Genomic DNA, 5,689 nt, shown 5'->3' with positions numbered 1-5,689 from the left:
TATCAGCTAATTGTTAACAAAGACAAGTTGATTTGTGAGTAGAACTAAAAAAAATATCACTTTAAAATAAAACTATAAATAGAAATATTTGAATAAATTTTGATATAAAAAATTATCAATAAATCCGTCAAAATGGAAAACAATTATATGACATTTATTATTAAAAGAAGAGTAAATGAAAAGACATACATAAAAAAAAGTATAAATGAAATAAAAACAGATACTAAAAAACTAAAAAAAATGTCTAATATATTGTAAAAATTATTTTCACAAGTCAAAACTACTCCTCAAACTAAAACGATTTATAAGATTATAAATACATAATTGTAACTTTATGTTAGACGAACAGAAGATTAGATAAAGGAATATTTAAAAGTTTTTGTTATATTTTTCTCCTATTCATTTTCTTTAGTATGTACTACTATTATTTATTCACTCTTAAAATAATTTGTCAACATATCCTTTAAAGTGATTGATATGTTCTTTAAAAAATTTTGTGTTTAATTTGTTAAAAAAAATTAAAAGTCAATATTTAGTTTAATTTAAAATATATAAAAAAATTAGTTTTTAAATATTTTATATTTATTTTAAGTTTGATTATTTTGTTAATCTTTATCATTTACCAACTTTATAATTAGATCCATATATTTTTTTTTGTTCTTTCAATTGAATCTCTAAATCATTTTACACTGCAAAAAAAAATGTTGAGTATTATCGGATTTAGCATTGCAGAGTAGCAGCAGATTTACCAATGATAACAGCGTCAAATTCGTAAGGTTAAGTAATTACCGACAGATTTATGTTTCCGATGGTAAATTTACCAGCAATATTTAAAGGGAAACAAAAATAAATTGACGCATCTTTTAGGGTCGTATTTACCGTCGAATTTACGGGTCACCAAAATGTAGCGTTTCATGCAGCGTTTCACTAAGTGGGTTTACCGTCAAATTTTTTCGATGATATCTGGGCCATAAATTCAAAGCGCAAAACCTCTTCTCCCCTCATTCGAATTTCCCTCTCTCTCTCTAACCCTTTCGCCTCCCTCTCTCTTCCCCTTTGCCCCTTCTCTCTCTAACCTTCTTGCCTTCCCTGTTGCTGCCGGCCACCCTAAGCCGTAGCCTTTCCCTTCTCTTTCTAACCCACTGTAGCTCGGCCCGTGTCACACAGCCCCTATTACTAGCTCGTTCCGGCTACGTTCTAACTCCGGTGACCGTTCATTTGCCACTTCTCACACCAGCAATATCATAGTGCCAGTGCAGCTCCTTTCATCTTTGTTTCTTTCTGTTTTGTTTTGGCAACCCAGATTACTACTCTGTTTTTAATTTTAGTTTCATTAATATAATTTTAGTTAGTTAGTTAGAATTAATTTTATGTTAGTGGATTTTAAGTGGTTAGGATAGATTAAATTAGGCTTTTAGGATCTAAATTGCTGAAAAACGTTTGGATTATTTGGATTATGCTTGGTTGTTGCTGGTTTTGAATTATTTGTTGCTGGTGTTGATTGTTGATTTGAAATTGGGGCTGTCAATTGCTATTTGATCTTGATTTTGCATGTTTAATGTTTGTGCATGCCAAGTGTTCATCAATATGCCTCAAAGTTTTAATACATTTTTTGGTCTAATTCTTGAAAAATGCTCGTTTGCATGTTATGATTGTTATTATGAATTGATGATGTAATTTGATTTATTTTTAATTGACCAAAACTTTTGAATTTTTGGATGATTGAGGCATTTATTTAATAGTACAATATTAATTAAGTTGGTCCTTTTTAACTCGATTATGTCAACTTTGTATGTTTAATTGGTTTTGGGTTATATTAGGAATAAATTTCAACTGTTAAAATTAATTTATTTTGATTTTTGTTCCTTATTTAGTTTTGTACTGAGAGTACTGAACTTATTTTGAATTTAGAATTTTCCAAAATTTTGAACTTACAGTACTGAACTTATTTAATTTCAATTTTAATTAGAACATGTTCTGATTTTTATTCCTTATTTAGTTCTGATTTATTCCAATTCTAATTAAAACATGTTTTGATTATTGTTGCTTTTTTTCTGAACCAGTTATTATAATTTATAAGGTTGATTTGCTGTTTTGAATTTATGATTATAATTGATCATTGTGTTGATTATTTTTTATTGTGTTGATTTAGTTTTGTTTATTGGATTTTTGAACTAAGTTTAACATAATTAATTGGTATGTTCTTTGTAGATATGACGACAGGTACAGGTATTGCAGATAAGCTTATTAGTCATGGTCGTGGTTGAGGGAGGATTTGTGCTGGTACTCCTGGAAATTTTGGATCCTCTCCCTCTACTCCGATTACCCTAGTGACGTCACAGGTTGTAGATTTATTGGGTCATCCGTTCATCATGGTCCCTAACCTAACTACTTTCCTGTGTCTACGGCGACGATGCGCCTCCCTCCACTCAGCAATCCAATGTCTCGGCGACGCCGACTCCAGCGACGGATACCGTGGCCCCAGAATCTTCTCATGGAACTGAGCCAGCTGATGCCCTTCCACCACCTCCCATCATTGGTTAATGATTTGGCCTGATGACACAACAACATAAGTACTACTTTAAGTCTTTTATATGTTGAAGTGTCTGATTATTGATTCTAGTTTAGTGAATTTAGGGTTGTAGATTTGAACTGCTGAAAGTATTTGATATGTTGTGATTAGTGATTCTTGATAGTTAATTCTAGTTTTAGTGAATTTAGGGTTGAAGGTTTGAATTGCTGAAAGTCTTTGATATTGCCTGATTATTGAATTGCTAAAAGTGTCTGATTATTGATTCTAGTTTAGTGGATTTAGTGGATTTATGGATGTTGCTTCTTGATTATTGCCTATTATTCATTGATTTTAGACATTTATTACTTTTTAAGTTAATTGTTGATGGATAGAGTTTGTGGCACATTCCAGTTATGGATGAAAATTTGTCAAAATTTCTAAAAAGATCTCTATATATTATGGTTATTTGCTTCTGAAGTTTTAATTTATATTGCCATATTGATTTGTTTTTGAATTGTTGATAGGTTTGCGTCAAACGACAATACATGTACTCAGGAGATAACCAATGTAATCAAGCTAATGTACAACCATCTATGGCCAAGCTACAAGAAGATCCTCTCTAAGACTAGAGAGCGATGGTTTTAGAAGTGGGCAGTAATAAATTTATTTTAGTTTCAAACCTTCTCAACTTGTATATCTTCTATTTTGTTTAATATGATTTATTTTGATTAACTAATTTTAAAGTTTCTTTTTGTAGTTGAATTTTATATGGGACACTGAGCACAATGCCCTCATCAAGAAGATATACGACCATCGAATGGGTAGGCAATTGGAACAGATGCTGGAGGATGTTCGTGAGAGGCGCGACCACTTCACGACCTGACTCTTCCTGAAAATCAAGAAGTCTCTGTTAGTTCACTGGGAGACTAATAAGGGGTTCAAGCATCAGCGTCTCACAAACAAAGCTAACAGAACATCGGTCAGGTCGTCCAATTATACCGGCAGCTTATCGGCCTTCATGAAGACTAAGACCAGGATGGTTGTAGCTTCTTTAATTTTGTTATTAACTTAGTTATATTCTTTGACATATCATTAAAGTTATCCTAATCATACTATTTCGATGCAACATGTGTAGTCGAAGTCGTTGAATTACGATACAGCATTGGTGAAGACCTTGAAGTACACCCACACTTTGAAGAAGAATAAAGAGAGATTTGCTGATCAGTGTTCTCAAGATCATTATGTGAGTAAACATCTGATCTTGTGATATAAAATTAGAGATTAACTATATTGCTATTGTCTTAATCATAATAACATGTGTTACATAGGAGTTCTACACGCAGAGACTAGAGGCTGCAACTCAGCAATCTCAGCAAAGTGGGGAGAATGCCAATGACGCTGCTGCTTCAGCCATCGATCCCGATGCAGTTTGGCGCGAGACCACCTCAGCGCCGTACAAAAACTGCGTATATAGCCTGGTTTGTTCTCCGCCATCAGCCTCTGTACCTCCACATTGAGGTCATCGTGCGCCTCTGCCACCAGTCGAGTCATCAACCCCGAGGAAGGCATTGATTTGAGGCTGCAGGTGCAAGAGCTCACCCGCAGCCTTCACGAGTAAGCTTAGGGGCTGACTGAGACTTAAGAGAGATATCAGGAGATCCTCACATGTGTGATGGACACGAATGACCTCAGGTTGGAATGGTGGGAGTAGCTAGAGTGGCTTCAATGGATGGAGGCTCAGATGGAGGTGTACCAGGCTTAGATGCACACTACTGGCATCATCTCTGCTGGTGGCAGCGGTCCTGTTGGTGGCAGCGGTCCTGCTGGTGGCACACATACCATTAATTGTGATTAGAGCTTTGTTTTATTGTTTCATTGTATTTATTTGATTTATTTGACTTTTAATTTATTTGAACATTTAATATTTAATATTACATAATTGGTTTTTATTATTTATAAATTGATCATTATAAATTTAAATAAAGAATTAAAAATAAAAAGAAAAAATTAAAAAAATTGCGTCACAACTTTTTTTTAAAAAAATATTGACATTAATGTCGGATTTATCGAGAAAATAATCCGACAGTAATAGTGCAGAAAACAACATATTATGGTACCAACGTTATCGTCGAAAAAAGCCGCCGGAACCAAATAGTTTTTCTGGTAGGTAATCTATCGTAGAATCCGTTAATAACCATTTACCAGCGAGGTTTATACCGTTTGTTTCCTTCCGACGATAAATCCGACGGTATTCAACATTTTTTTTAGTGTTAATGTTATTAATTAAGTCTACATAGTGACAAAAAAAATTGGTAGAGTGACCTAAATGTAATACTTTCTCTCTCTTCAGAATGATAAAATAACCCTCTCTCCTATTCCTTTTCTCACTCTTACCTTGTCACCATTGTTACACCCTCTTCACACCTTCTTTTGCATCCAATATCATTACAACCATACCCCGCTCCCCCCACATGGACACATCCTTTCACCACTGCAAGAACAAGGTCATCATCATCGTCAATGCCACTAACTCAAGCAAATCTCGTCTTTCTCGACCTTGTCTTCCTCTACTTCCCTTTCTCCGAACTCTTCTAACTCTGACAAAATACAAGTCTATAGTGGTCTTGAAATCACAACCAATAATATCCCTGTCCACGAGAGAAAAGGTGTCCTTCACCATCTCCTCGACAACATATTTTCTTCCCATGGCAAGTTCTCTCCCTCCGACTTTTGCCGCCATGCTAGAGAAATCATCTTCGATGCCACTGTATCAAAAACACTAATGCTTAAAGTTGGGTCTTGATTCAAGTCAAAAAAACTGTTTCCATCTATTTCTTAACTTGAGAACAAAAGAACTTGTTTTCTCTATCAATATTTCATTACAAGAAATTTGTCGGATACCGTCGGATTTACCAAAAAAATCTTCTAGTAATATATTTATCGTTAGATTTAGTTTCGGAATTAATCCGACGGTATAAACCTCGCCATTAATTGTTTGCAGTGGATCCTTTCGTCTGCCGCTAATTACTGTCGAAAATTTTTTGCCAGTAATTTTTACCGTCGGATTTATCTCCCGATAAATCTGACAATATATATTATTAATTATAATTAAATAGTAACTATCGACCGTTTTAACTAACGGTAAATCTGACGGTAAATTTAAATTTAATAATTTCT

The 5,689-nt window shown here is 34.0% G+C and overlaps 1 long non-coding RNA gene across 1 annotated transcript in view; it reads left to right on the top strand.

Annotated features, from left to right (window-relative positions):
• Positions 690 to 5,689, top strand: part of LOC110266873 — a 20,328-nt gene continuing 15,328 nt past the window's right edge. Inside the window, exon 1 of the long non-coding RNA XR_002354236.1 lies at positions 690 to 703. This is a non-coding gene — a long non-coding RNA (uncharacterized LOC110266873). The remainder of the gene's footprint in view (positions 704 to 5,689) is intronic.

The sequence above is a fragment of the Arachis ipaensis genome, chromosome B09 (assembly GCF_000816755.2).
Source record: "Arachis ipaensis cultivar K30076 chromosome B09, Araip1.1, whole genome shotgun sequence".
Lineage (NCBI taxonomy): Eukaryota > Viridiplantae > Streptophyta > Magnoliopsida > Fabales > Fabaceae > Arachis > Arachis ipaensis.
This window is presented reverse-complemented; position numbering and strand designations above follow the sequence as displayed.